Source organism: Monodon monoceros, unplaced genomic scaffold (genome assembly GCF_005190385.1).
Source record: "Monodon monoceros isolate NGI ecotype Baffin Bay Population unplaced genomic scaffold, NGI_Narwhal_1 Super_Scaffold_7, whole genome shotgun sequence".
Classification (NCBI taxonomy): domain Eukaryota; kingdom Metazoa; phylum Chordata; class Mammalia; order Artiodactyla; family Monodontidae; genus Monodon; species Monodon monoceros.
The window spans coordinates 29991413-30005514 of NW_021703784.1; the positions used below are offsets into that span (position 1 = coordinate 29991413).

At 39.5% G+C, this 14102-nt stretch overlaps 1 protein-coding gene and 1 pseudogene across 1 annotated transcript in view; both read left to right on the forward strand.

Moving 5' to 3' along the window:
* The window catches only part of MMP20 (matrix metallopeptidase 20), a 51057-nt gene that overhangs the window by 18782 nt on the left and 18173 nt on the right, over positions 1–14102 (forward strand). The gene's annotated exons all lie outside the window — the stretch shown is intronic.
* On the forward strand, positions 11991–13382 carry LOC114887160 (annotated as a pseudogene).

Sequence of the window (14102 nt, forward strand, 5' to 3'; positions counted from 1 at the left end):
CTGTGTGCGCATGTGCGCATTTAGACAGAGAGAAAACGCCCTGGTGTCTCTTTTTATAAGAGCACTAATCCCATCAGCCCTACCCTCATGACCTCATCAAACCCTAATTACCTCCCACTGGTCCCATCCAAATACCATCACACCATCACGTTGGGGTTTGGGATGAATTACGGGGAGACACAAACATTCAGCTCATAAGACAGAGTAATCACATTGTTAAACATGTTATTGGATGTCCATCCAGACTTTTTCTCTGGGTAGAGATTTATTGTAAATATGGGAGGGAGACAGGGATGTCCACAAAAGTGGGATTTTGTAATGTGCTGGATGTGCTGATTTGTACATTTTTTCACTCAATAATCTCTCATGTTGCCATGTCAATGAATTTTAATTTTCATCTTTATTTTATGTATGTATATATTATCCTAATATATAGATCTGTCCTAACTTATTTAACCAATCCCAAATTAATGAACATCTGGATTGTTTCTGATTTTTATAAATTAGGAACAGCTTCAATAATGAATGGGCATCTGATCTTCAAAGGCAAATGAAAGGAAAGCCCAGGAACTCAGGCTTCAGACTTAGGCTAAGTTGGTTTAAATCTGGCCATGCTTCTTACTGATCAGGTGACACTGGGCAAGTAATGTGCCAGACACGCAGTAAGCACTCAATAAAAGGCAGTTACTATATTTAGGAGTGGAAATCAAAAAACATGTACAACAGATTAAGGATTAGAAACAACCTGAGGTATTTTTAATTATTATCTTGTATATTAAGCCTTATTGATTATTTACTTTATTTTTATTGTTTATAACCAAAAAGTAAACCAAAGGGGAATCGGTAAACGTTGACCCAGGAGTGATAGGCAAGGCACAGAGCAGGAAGCCTGGACACCGTGCAAGGTGACATCAGCTTCATCTGAGGGATAACCTTGTCAGACTCTGCTGCCCATACAATGCATGTAGCACTTGTGCCCCAGTGCAGCACACAGCTTACTCTTTTGGTAATATCAATGTTTGTGATAGAGGCAAGGAGACAGTGCAGTCAAAGGTATTATGCCCTTTCATGCAATTATAATTGTTTTCTTAAAAAAGCAAAAGAAAATTTTTTTAACCTTCTGTTTATCAAACTGTGAGCATTCAAAAATTGCCATGACTAAGTGAAGATAATACATCCTTTGACAAAATCTTGACTGTAAATACCGAGGGTGGTAACAGAATAGAAAGGGAGGCATAGATATAAGGGACATTTAGAAAGGAGTGGTTAGGGAAGGGATTAAAGAAAGCGAACTTGTATCTGCTCAGCCATCACCTTGTCATCTTCTCCCATTTCTGATCTGATGAGCTATTGTGGTAGGGCAGGTAATACCAAAGGTCTAGGAGGAGCTAGAAGGAGCCAGCAGTGGTACCCTTTCAACACTGGAATTGCCACTGACCCAACTTAGGACTTTGAACCTCTATTTCTCCTCTTTAAAATGAGGTGTTGTCTGATATTCATAGCGACTTCAGTGTGTCCAGTACTTACTATGCTAAGCTCTTTGTTATCAACTCCTTACAACACCCCTGTAAGGTATGGATTATTATTCCTTTTTTATTAGACATAGAAAAGATAACTGGTTCAAGCTCACACCCACACCCACACTGTCCTCTGCTAGAGCCCATGCTCCTAACCTCCCTGCCTAACCACCTCCTAAGGTGCTGTCCAGAGCTAGAATCCCATGGCTCTGATCTCCTACCAGCTGTCACCAAAAGTCCCCAAGTGCTTGCTAAGCCTGGACAAAGAACAAAGAATTCTTTCAAGCCACAGCCATCATGGCAACCTGGGGGCCATGATGAAAGAGTTCCCAGTCTGTTCTCTCCCACCTGCCAGCCTGGAATTCCCCATCACCAACAATAACCTGTTGATGAGACATTTCAGGCTGTGGATGTAATAACCACACAGTTTGTTTCCAAAGCAAGATGGAATGCAGTGTCTTTTAAAGTCACCGTGAGATTGTTGCAGTGTATAAATGTACATTGGTACGTTCAAATGTTCTGTTTGAAGAGAAATAAACTTCAGCTATAATAAGTTGAAAGTCATAAGTATATATGACTTTCATATATATATAAATATATGTATATGTTTAATTCATATAGATTTCTCTTTATAATAGGTGACAAAATATTAAAGTTATCCCAGATTTCCTCGAGGTGACTGGAACTCCAGTCATACCCAAATGATATTTGCATCTCTCTGATTATTCTGGGTTTTACATGATATAATTTAACGATAAAATCAAGAATATCACAATCAGCTATAGACCTTGGAAGAATAATAGCATTTTACATATGGAATAAGCATAAAGGTTGATCATGTCCTAATCCTTCATTTTGGAGATAAGAAAGCTAGGCCCAGGTCTCTCAGCCCAGCAGACCCTCCACTGCAACCCGGGTCTGCTGACTCGTGATGCTCAGTCTATCTTATCACTCACATAGATAACCTCTGACTGTGCAATGGAACTACGAAGAGAACGCTGAATTTTGACTTGAATGAATGAATGCTCTCTGACTGGAATGCATTTGGAGTGAGTAGGAAAAGCACTTTGGGGCGGCTCCTGTGCTCCTGGGCCCTTGGCCTGCGGGTTGGGTAAAGAGCCACAATCTTTACCCAACCTTCAGGGTAAAGAAGGAGGAGGTTCTAGACTATCCAGGTTTCCCAAAAATGTTTGCTAGGCTTCTCCACATTCTGTTTTATTCTCAAAATAGGATTCTTTATTTAAAAACATCTGTCAATCACTAATTGTCACATTTGAAAGACGTTATGTATACTAGATTCGAATGGAAAGAAACATATGGTTAAGAGACATGCAAGTAGGGATTGAAGAGAAGGGCGAATGTAAGAGGCATCCTGAAGGAGTCACCAGCAGGACTTGGACACTGATTTGGTGAGAACAATGGAAAAGGAAGCAGCATGGCCCACATAGATAGGAAAATCCAAAAGACTTATGGGACAAATGAAGAAAGACTCAATTTTAGATGTGTCGAATTTAAGGTGATGACAATTCTAGTGGGGTTTTATAGAAATAAGCCAGTGCTCAGGGGAGAGATCACAGTCGGAGGCTTCATAGGTTATAGAATCTCCCACATGGAGGAGGCACTGAAAGATGTGAAAATAAACTCTAATAATTATAATAACAATAGCTGACATGTTATGATCATTTACAATGTGTTACTGTGTGTCCTGCTAAGCATTTTATAGACATCTGCTCCTTTAATCCACACCGTTCTCTTTCCCAGCTAGAATTTTTAACCTAGGTCTACTTGACTTCAGAGGCAGAATCCCTATAATGGAGCCCCAGATAAACCAGGGAAAAGAGAATTATCTTTTCTATAAGTGATCAATAGTGGACAATGCTGCTGAGGTCACCAGACTGAGGACTGAAGAACAGGACTGACTGGCCAGGATGATGAAGGGATGTAGTTTTAGTGGCGTAGTAAGGAATGAACCCAGATCCCGAGGAGTGAAAAGGCAAATGGTGTGGAGCAAAGGGTAATGGTAGATGTAGGTCATTCATTTGAGAATCTTGTTAATAACAAAGAGTTAAGATAATAGCTGGAAGAGGCAGCAGGGTTAAATGAGGACTTTTTTCAAGATGAGAAATACCTGGGCGCATTTGAAGACATGAAAAGGAGTCAATGAAGAAAAAGAAATGCAAAGCACTTTGGGAAGGAGGGACAATAAAATCAGTAACCTCTGCTATTAGATGGCACCATTGGAACCTAGCATTTCCCAGGGTTCCGTGGGCTTGAGGAAAGCTTGCACAGCTAAAGAGGAAGTCTTCCTCCTTCAGTCTCCCTGGGGATCTTTCTTTTCTGGCTATAAGGTTGCATCACTGAAAGTCAACACAGGCATCGTATTTACTTAGAGTGATTCTCTGTTACGTACTACAAATTCAGACAAAGAGGCAGAAGGTGTACTAAGATTGCTGATTCACTGCCATTTCTTCTGAACACCCTCCTTCTGACTAAGGACGAGGTTCTTTACATCTTCACAGGTTACGGCTTATAAATATGGATCTCTGTAGGCTCCTCAGATGGGTATAAACACTTAATTTAAGGACACTGTGCACAGCTTTGGCTATTTTAACCACTGTCTACATGTGGGTTTTTAATTTTATAAGCTCTGTTTCTCTTGGGTTCAGTGAGATGGATGATTCATTCTGATTTTTGGCCTCTGAAACATCCTCATATAAACAGCCCTGGTTAGTGAGCTCCCCTCAAATGAATGGCTTCTTGGCCAATGATGTGACTGTCTGTACTTCAGATTTTCCAGCGACAAAATTTTATATCAGCGAGACAAATTTAGAAGGAAACTTATCTCTACTGATAAACTCTAAGTTTTACATAATTAAAAAATTTGTAGAGTAAAAACATGCCTCTTTAAAGTATTTACAAATAATTGAAAAAGTAGTCCAGAGTTTATAAAATGCTTTAATATGCATTGTCTCAATTGATCCTTTGAAATATTAGCACAGGTTTATTATTATTATCATTCTTATTTGACAGAAAGAAACTGACTCCCAGAAAACTTAAGTAACCCATACAAGGTCACACATCCAATAATAAAACAAGGTCTCCAGCACCCCTTTCTTCTTTCACTGCACTACAGTGTCCAGTCTCAGGGGAGAGAAGCATCAGTTCAACTGAGAGCATCAAAATGATAAAAAGAAGAAAGACACCTATTCCCCTGAAACTAGGGAACAGAGTGACAGAGAAGAAGAGAGTCAAGGAGAGTAAGGGGTGAAGACAGTAGAAAATGAAAGCACCCATCAGCTCCTGCTGGATTACCTTGACAGTCAGCAAAGAAGAGGTGAATGTGTCTCCTGAAAATGAAAAACTGAGGGGATCGGTTTAGGCAGATGGGGAGTGAAAACAGTGGGGTAAAACAAAAAAAGAAAAGTTCAACAAATATGAATCAAGTCCCAGATGTGCCAGGCACTTGCTAAGCCTGAGAATACATAGATGAATTATACATGACCTTGCTCCAAGGAGCTCACAGGACTGGCAAAGAGGTTCAAGAATGTTACCAGTGACTTCATCTCAAACTTGATGATTTAATTGCTGTTCTTTAGTAAAAGAGAATGAAAATTTCAGAGAATATGAAAACTGATCATTAGATGAGTTCCACACAACCCTCTGACACCCATTTATCTAGCCAACAGATATGTTGAGCCCTATCTGCCAGGCAGAGCAGTGGCTCCTGGCTACACAAAGATAAACAGTGCAGTTAAATATTTATCAGCAGGTCTATAATATCAATAAACTCCATTGCTTTGCCCTCCTTATCAAAGAGCAGGTTACAGCCTGTTGATATGATCTGTTTATTTTCATTACCAGTTCCAATACATCCTGCAGCTGTTTTTTTTTTAATTGATGTATAGTTGATTTACAATGTGTGTTAGTTTCAGGTGTACAGCAAAGTGATTCAGTTATACACACATGTATATCTATTCTTTTTCAGATTCTTTTCTCTTATAGGTTATTACAAAAATCTGAGTATAGCTCCCTGTGCTATACAGTAGGTCCATGTTGGTTATCTGTTTTATATATAGTAGTGTGTATATGTTAATCTAAAACTCTTAATTTATCCCTCCTCACTTTCCCCTTTGATAACCATAAGTTTGTTTTCTATGTCTGTGGGTCTATTTCTATTTTGTATATAAGTTCATTTGTATCATTTTTTAGATTCCACATATAAATGATATCATATGATATTTGTCTTTATCCATCTGGCTTACTTCACTTAGTGTGATAATCTCTGGGTCCATCCATGTAGCTGCAAAAGGCATTATTTCATTCTTTTTTATGGCTGGGTAATATTCCATTGTATATATATACAACATCTTCTTTATCCTTTCATCTGTCCATGGACATTTACACTGCTTCAGTGTCTTGCCTATTGAAAATAGTGCTGCAATGAACGCTGGGTGCATGTATCATTTCAAATCATGGATTTCTCCAGATATATACCCAGGACTGGGATTGCAGGATTACACGTAGCTCTATTTTTAGTATTTTAAGGAACCTCCATACTATTCTCCATAGTGGCTGTACCAGTTTATATTCCTACCAGCAGAGTAGGAGGGTTCCTTTTCTCAAAACCTTCTCCAGCATTTATTATTTGTAGACTTGTTGATGATGGCCATTCTGACCAGTGTGAGGTGATACCACATTGTAGTTTTGATTTACATTTCTGTAATTATTAACAAAGTTGAGCATCTTTTCATGTGACTTTTGGCCATCTATATGTCTTCTTTGGAGAAATGTCTATTTAGATCTTCTGCCTATTTTTTGATTGGGTTGTCTTTTTAATATTGAAATACTTGTATATTTTGGAGGTTAATCTCTTGTTGGTCACATCAATTGCAAATATTTTCTCCCATTCTGTAGGTTATCTTTTCATTTTGTTTATGGTTTTCTTTGCTGTGCAAAAGCTTTTAAGCTTAATTAGGTCCCATATATTTATTTTTGTCTTTATTTCTGTTACTCTAGGAGATGTATCCAAAAAGATATTGCTGTAATTTATGCCTATGTTTTTCTCTAAGAGTTTTATAGTCTTACATTTAGGTCTTTAATCCACTTTGACTTAATTTTTGTGTGTGACGTTAGAGAATGTTCTAATTTCATTCTTTTACATGTAGCTGTCCAGTTTTCCCAGCATCACTTATTGAAGAGACTGTCTTTTCTCCATTGTATATTCTTGCCCCCTTTATCAAAGATAAGGTGACCATAGGTGCATGGGTTTATATCCTGTTCCATTGATCTATATTTCTGTTTTGGTAACAGTACCATTACTGTAGCTTTGTAGTAGTCTGAAGTCAGGGAGTCTGATTCCTCCAGTTCTGTTTTTCTTTCTCAAGATTGCTTTATCTATTTGGGTCTTTTGTGTTTCCATACAAATTTTAAAATCCTTTTGTTCTGGGCTTCCCTGGTGGCGCAGTGGTTGAGGGTCCGCCTGCCAGTGCAGGGGATGTGGGTTCGAGCCCTGGTCCAGGGGGATCCCACATGCCACAGAGCAGCTAAGCCTGTGCGCCACAACTGCTGAGGTCCGCACGCCTAGGGCCCATGCTGTGCGGCAGGAGAGGCCACCGCAGTGAGAAGCCCGCACACCGCAACAAAGACACAACACAGCCAAAAATAAATAGATAAATTTATTTTAAAAAAATTATTTTGTTCTAGTTCTACAAAAAATGCCATTGTAATTTGATAGGGATTTCATTGAATCTGTAGATTGCCTTGGGTATTATAGTCATTTTGACAATATTGATTCTTCCAATCCAAGAACATGGTATATCTTTCTATCTGTTTGTATCATCTTTGATTTTTTTCATCAGTGTCTTACAGTTTTTGGAGTACAAGTCTTTGCCACCTTAGGTAGGTTTATTCCTAGGTATTTTATTCTTTTTGATGTGATGGTAAATGGGAGTGTTTCCTTAATTGCTCTTCCTGAGGTTTTGTTGTTAGTGTATAGGAATGCAAGAGATTTCTGTGTATTAATTTTGTATCCTGCAACTTCACCAAATTCATTGAGGAGCTCTAATAGTTTTTTGGTAGTGTCTTTAGGATTTTCTATGTATAGTATCATGTCATCTGCAAACAGTGACTGTTTTACTTCCTTTCCAATTTGGATTCCTTTTATTTCTTTTTCTTCTCTGATTGCCATGGCTAGGACTTCCAAAACTATGTTAAATAAAAGTGGCAAGAGTGGGCATCCCTGTGTTGTTCCTGATCTTAGAGGAAATGCTTTCAGCTTTTCACTGTTGAGTATGATGTTATTAGCTGTGGGTTTGTCATATAAGGCCTTTATTATGTTGAGGTTCCCTCTATGCCCACTTTCTGGAGCATTTTTATCATAAATGGATGTGGAATTTTATCGAAAGCTTTTTCTGCGTCTGTTGATCGTATGATTTTTTTCTTCAATTTGTTAATGTGGTGTATCACACTGATTTGCAGATATCAAAAATTCCTTGCACCCCTGGGATAAATCCCACTTTATCATGGTGTATGATCCTTTGAATGTATTGTTGGATTCGGTTTGCTAGTATTTTGTTGAGGATTTTTGCATCTATGTTAATCAATGATATTGGTCTATAATTTTCTTTTCTGTGTGGTATCTTTTACTCATTTTGGTATCAGGGTGATTGTGGCCTCATAGAATGAGTTCAGCTGAATGGCGAACAGAGTATCTGTTCTATTTTTGAGTGTACAGGTGATTGTTTCTATGAAAATGGGTTTATCTAAGAAAGGTCTTGGTATGTCTTGCTGCCCTGAATCCCCTTTCAAAGCCTCCTTCTTTTATTAACACTTTCCACAGGGTGTTCGTGGGGTTAATGACTTTCTGTACGTTTGTCCTGAGGGCCCAGGTGCAAGGGAGGCAGGTCCTGGTTTTACTCTACTCAGCCCATCATCTGAAAATTCCAGAAGCGAACCAAGTGTGAGGCTGGAGATGCCGGGCTTCAGTTACGAGGGTCTTCAAAATATTAGCCTTAGGAGAAGTAGCCTTAAAATAAGAATGGATGTACACAGTTACTTCAGGTGTAAGTCTCAAAAACAACGTTCCTTAGTAACGGGGTTGGCCCAAGCTTTGGCTATCAAAAAGTAAAACACTCTTTAGTATGTAAATTAATTCTTAAAAGATGTGTGGACAGTATTGAATCGCCAACAACCTGTTATTTGAATGGCTGGAACATGGTTAAGTTCAAGTTGGCACGGGCGTAGATAGACGGTAACAGCAGCCCGCTGTGAGTACCCACTGCTTCATTCCAGCCGCAAATGAGGACGCGTGGGGCCATCCCACCTCCGAGGTTTCCCTGTTGTGCTTTAACACAGTTGTAAGAGGTTCACGGCAATATAATAGTTAATGAACTTTCAGTTTAAATCATGTACATTTTTAAATTGTAAGATTTTTACTGTATATTGATGCATAGTGTGATTCAATAAACTGCTTGTAATTTAAAAACTATTTAATATTCAAAATAAATATAGTTATATATTTATAGAAAAATTTAAAAAAGAAGTGTTCCTTCCTCTGTAATTATTTGGAGAAGTTTGAGGATAAGTGTTAACTCTTCTCTAAATGTTTGGTAGAATTCACCTGTGACGTCATTCACCTGTGATCCTGGACTTCTATTTGTTGAGAGTTTTTAAATCACAGATTCAATTTCAGTACTTGTGATTGATCTGTTCATACTCTCTATTTCTTCCTGGTTCAGCCTTGGGAGATTGTACCTTTCTAAGAATTTGTCCATTTCTTCTAGGTTGTCCTTTTTTTTTTTCGGTACTCGGGCCTCTCACTGCTGTGGCCTCTCCCGTTGCGGAGCACAGGCTCCGGGCTTGCAGGCTCAGCTGCCATGGCTCACTGGCCCAGCCGCTCCGCGGCATGTGGGATCCTCCCGGACCGGGGCACGAACCCGCATCCCCTGCATCGGCAGGCGGACTCTCAACCACTGCGCCCCCAGGGAAGCCCCTAGGTTGTCCATTTTATCAGCATATAGTTGCTTGTCTCTCATGATCCTTTGTATTTCTGTGGTGTCAGTTGTAACGTCTCCTTTTTCATTTCTAATTTTATTGATTCGGGCCCTCTCCCTTTTTTGTCTTGATGAGTCTGGCTAAAGGGTTATCAATTTTGTTTATCTTTTCAAAGAAGCTTTTAGTTTCATTGATCTTTGCTATTGTTTTCTTCCTTTCTATTTCATTTATTTCTGCTCTGATCTTAATAATTTCTTTCCTTCTACTAACTTTGGGCTTTGTTTGTTCTTCTTTCTATAGTTGCTTTAGGTATAAGGTTAGGTTGTTTATTTGAGATTTTTCTCATTTCCTGAGGTAAGCTTGTATCACTATAAACCTCCCTCTTAGAATTGCTTTTGCTGAGTCTCACAGGGTTTGGATCATCGTTTTCATTTTCATTTGTCTCTAGGTATTTTTTGGTTTCCTCTTTGATTTCTTCAGTGATCCATTGTTGTTTAGTAGCATATTGTTTAGCCTCCACGTGTTTGTGTTTTTCTAGTTGATTTCTAATCTCATAGCATTGTGGTAGGAAAAGATGCTTGATATGATTTCAATTTTCTTAAATTTACTGAGGCTTGCTTTGTGGCCCAGCATGTGATGTGTTCTGGAGAATGTTCCATGTGCACTGGAAAAGAATGTGTATTCTGATGCTTTTGGATAGAATGCTCTATAAATATCAATTAAGTTACTCTGTCATTAATGTGTCATTTAAGGCCTGTGTTTCACTATGGGTTTCTGTCTGGATGATCTGTCCATTGACATAAATGGGGCAATAAAGTCCCCCACTATTATTGTGTTATTGTCAATTTCTCCTTTCATGTCTGTTAACATTTGCCTTATATATTGAGGTGCTCCCATGTAGGGTTCATATATATTTACAATTGTTATAGCTTCTTCTTGGGTTGATCCCTTGATCATTACATAGTGTCTTCTTTGTCTCTTGTAACAGTCTTTATTTTAAAGTCTATTTTTTCTCTTATGAGTATTGCTACTCCAGCTTTCTTTTGATTTCCATTTGCATAGAATACCTTTCTACATCCCCCTTCAGCTGTTCCTTTACAACAGTTTTATAGATTTTCATTTTGCTTATATTTTAAATCCATTTACAGCTGTATTAGGAGGTTACTTGCTATACATTTTTTGTCAATTTTAATTTATTAACTATTGTAATCTATAGCTCTAAGTTTGTAAATCCTCTGAATATGTGTTCTATTGCTTTATTACCCAGCAGACATAATTTTTCTTCATTAATGTACTGAAATTTTTCATGAGTACAGATTCTTCTGGAATTTGTGATACTTTACACACATATATCACATATAGGTAGAGTTTATTACTACCTTATACATACAGTGTATACATTATAATATGTCTAAGTGTTTTAACTAAGGTTTCTTAACTTTGGCACTTACTGATATTTCGAGCCAGACTTGTCTTTGTCATGTTGGGCTGTCCTGTGCATTGTAGGATGTAAACTAAAATGTCACCCCTTGTCTTCACTAGACTCCAGTAGCATTGCTCCCCCTGACCACTTTTCTCATTTCTTCATCCCCACTATTATAATTGCCTGAAAGCCACGCTTTGTGCCTTAATGAGAATCTAGCACAGTGACTTGAGCAGAGTCAGCATTTCAGAAGTATGTATTAAATTGAATTAATTGTAAAACACTTGCTTTTTGGATTCTTCATCAGGTTCCCAGTTAATCCATTGTTTTGTCCTCCTTATCAAAGATGAGATTATGGACTGTTGACATGATCTCTTTTTCTATTTTCATTACCTGATTCTTCTGGATACCCAAACCTGTGCTCTTTCTGTGATGGCGAAGAGAAGGGAGAGGGGGAAAGCAGTCCCTCTGGCCTTCAGCAAAGGCTAGGTCTCATTGGGTAAGGGGTCAACTTATAAACAGAGAAAAACCGGAGGTCACAGTCTGGGAAGGAGCAAGTAGATTAGTTAGGGCATGTGATGAAAATCAACATAGCTGAAGTCTAATTGGCTCTGTTTGCCCCTAACCACTGATGACATTTGGGCCCATCAGCTTTTCTGGGTCTCAGTTTTCCATCTGTTAATACATATGGTCTAGATAAGGCTGTGATGTGTAAAGCTTGGGGAGAGGAAGTGTACCCTCAATGGCCTCCTGCCACACTGAGTATTGTCTATGGTAGATGCCCAAATAATAATTTTAAAAATGGACAATATCCAGCCAAGTGGCACTTTACAGTTTATAATGCACTTTCATATGCTTTATCTCAATTGATCCTCATAAGGATCTCAGGAGATAGGCCAGTTATTATTATTTGCATTTACGAGATTATGAAACAGGGCTGAGGCAGCACGGTGGCATAGGGATGGTAGCCTTGCCTGGCAACTGCAGCAGAACACTTCAGTTCTGCCCTGCAAGGATATATTTAATAATAGATTGGTGTGTCTATTTAATACAAGAAAATGGAAACTGAACAGCCAGAGGAAACCTTTCCCAACACCGAAACCAATGGCAAATTTGGTAAACGCCCTCCTGAAGATATGGAAGAGGAACAAGCTTTTAAAAGATCTAGAAGCACTGATGAGATGGTTGAATTACGCATTCTGCTTCAGAGCAAGAATGCTGGGGCAGTGATTGGAAAAGGAGGCAAGAATATTAAGGCTCTCTGTACAGACTACAATGCCAGTGTTTGAGTCCCACACAGCAGTGGCCCCGAGCAAGTATTAGTATCAGTGCTGATATTGAAACAATTGGAGAAATTCTGAAGAAAATCATCCGTACCTTGGAAGAGGGCCTGCAGTTGCCATCACCCACTGCAACCAGCCAGTTCTTGCTCAAATCTGACGCTGTGGAATGCTTAAATTACCAACACTATAAAGGAAGCGACTTTGACTGTGAGTTGAGACTGTTGATTCATCAGAGTCTGGCTGGAGAAATTATTGGGGTCAAAGGTGCTAAAATCAAAGAACTTCGAGAGAACATTCAGACAACAATCAAGCTTTTCCAGGAATGTTGTCCTCAATCCACTGACAGAGTTGTTCTTATTGGAGGAAAACCTGATAGGGTTGTAGAGTGCATAAAGATCATCCTTGATCTTATATCAGAGTCTCCCATCAAAGGACATGCTCAGCCTTATGATCCCAATTTTTATGATGAAACCTATGATTATGATGGTTTTACAATGATGTTCAATGACCACCGGATGTCCCATGGGATTTCCCATGTGGGGAAGAGGTGGTTTTGACAGAATGCCTCCTGGTCGGGGTGGGCGGCCCATGCTTCCATCCAGAAGAGATTATGATGATGGGAGCCCTCGTCGAGGACCTCCTCCTGGACGAGGGGGCCGGGGTGGTGGCAGAGCTCGGAATCTTCCTCTTCCTCCCCCACCACCTAGAGGAAGAGATCTAATGGCCTATGACAGAAGAGGAAGACCTGGAGACTGTTATGATGGCATGGTTGGTTTCAGTGCTGATGAAACCTGGGGCTCTGCAATAGATACATGGAGCCCGTCAGAGTGGCAGATGACTTATGAACTACAGGGTGGCTCTGGAAATGATTATTCCTATGCAGGGGGTCGTGACTCATATGGTGCTCTTGGTGGACCTATTATTACTACACAAGTAATTATTCCCAAAGATATAGTTGGATCTATGGCTAGATCTATTATTGGCAAAATTGGTAAGTGGATTAAACAAATCTGTCATGAGTCAGGAGCTTCGATCAAAATTGATGAGCCTTTAGAAGGGTCCAAAGATCAGATCATTACCATTATAGGAACACAGGACCAGATACAGAATGCACAATATTTGCTGCAGGACAGTGTGAAGCAGTATGCAGATGCTGAAGGATTCTAATGCAAGATATTTTTTTCTTTTTTATAGTGTGAAGCAGTATTCTGGAAAGTTTATCTAAGACTAGTGAAGAACTGAAGGAGTCCTGCATCATTTTTTTTTATCTGCTTCTGTTTAAAAAGCCAACATTCCTCTGCTTCATAGGTGTTCTGCATTTGAGATGCAGTGACATCTTTGCTGTTCACCAGATGTAATGTTTTAGTTCCTTACAAACAGGGGTGGGGGTGGGGGAGGGTGTGCAGAAACTAACATTGAAATTTTGAAATAGCAGCAGAGTGAGTGAATTTTAATTTTTGTTCATTGTTGGTGGTTTAAAAAAAAATCCCCCCATTGGGCTTCCCTGGTGGCGCAGTGGTTGAGAGTCTGCCTGCCGATGCAGGGGACGCGAGTTCGTGCCCCGGCCCTGGAAGATCCCACATGCCGCGGAGCGGCTGGGCCCGTGAGCCATGGCCGCTGAGCCTGCGCGTCCGGAGCCTGTGCTCCGCAACGGGAGAGGCCACAACAGTGAGAGGCCCGTGTACCGAAAAAAAAAAAAAAAAATCCCCCCATGTAATTATTGTGAACACTTTGCTTTGTGGTCACTGTAACATTGAGGGGGGGGGCGGGACAGGGAGGAAAAGTAACAATAGTCCATATGTCCCTGGCATCTATTCAGAGCAGTGTGCAGAATGTAATACTCTTTTGTAAGAAACGTTTTATGATTTTTAAAATAAATTTAGTGAA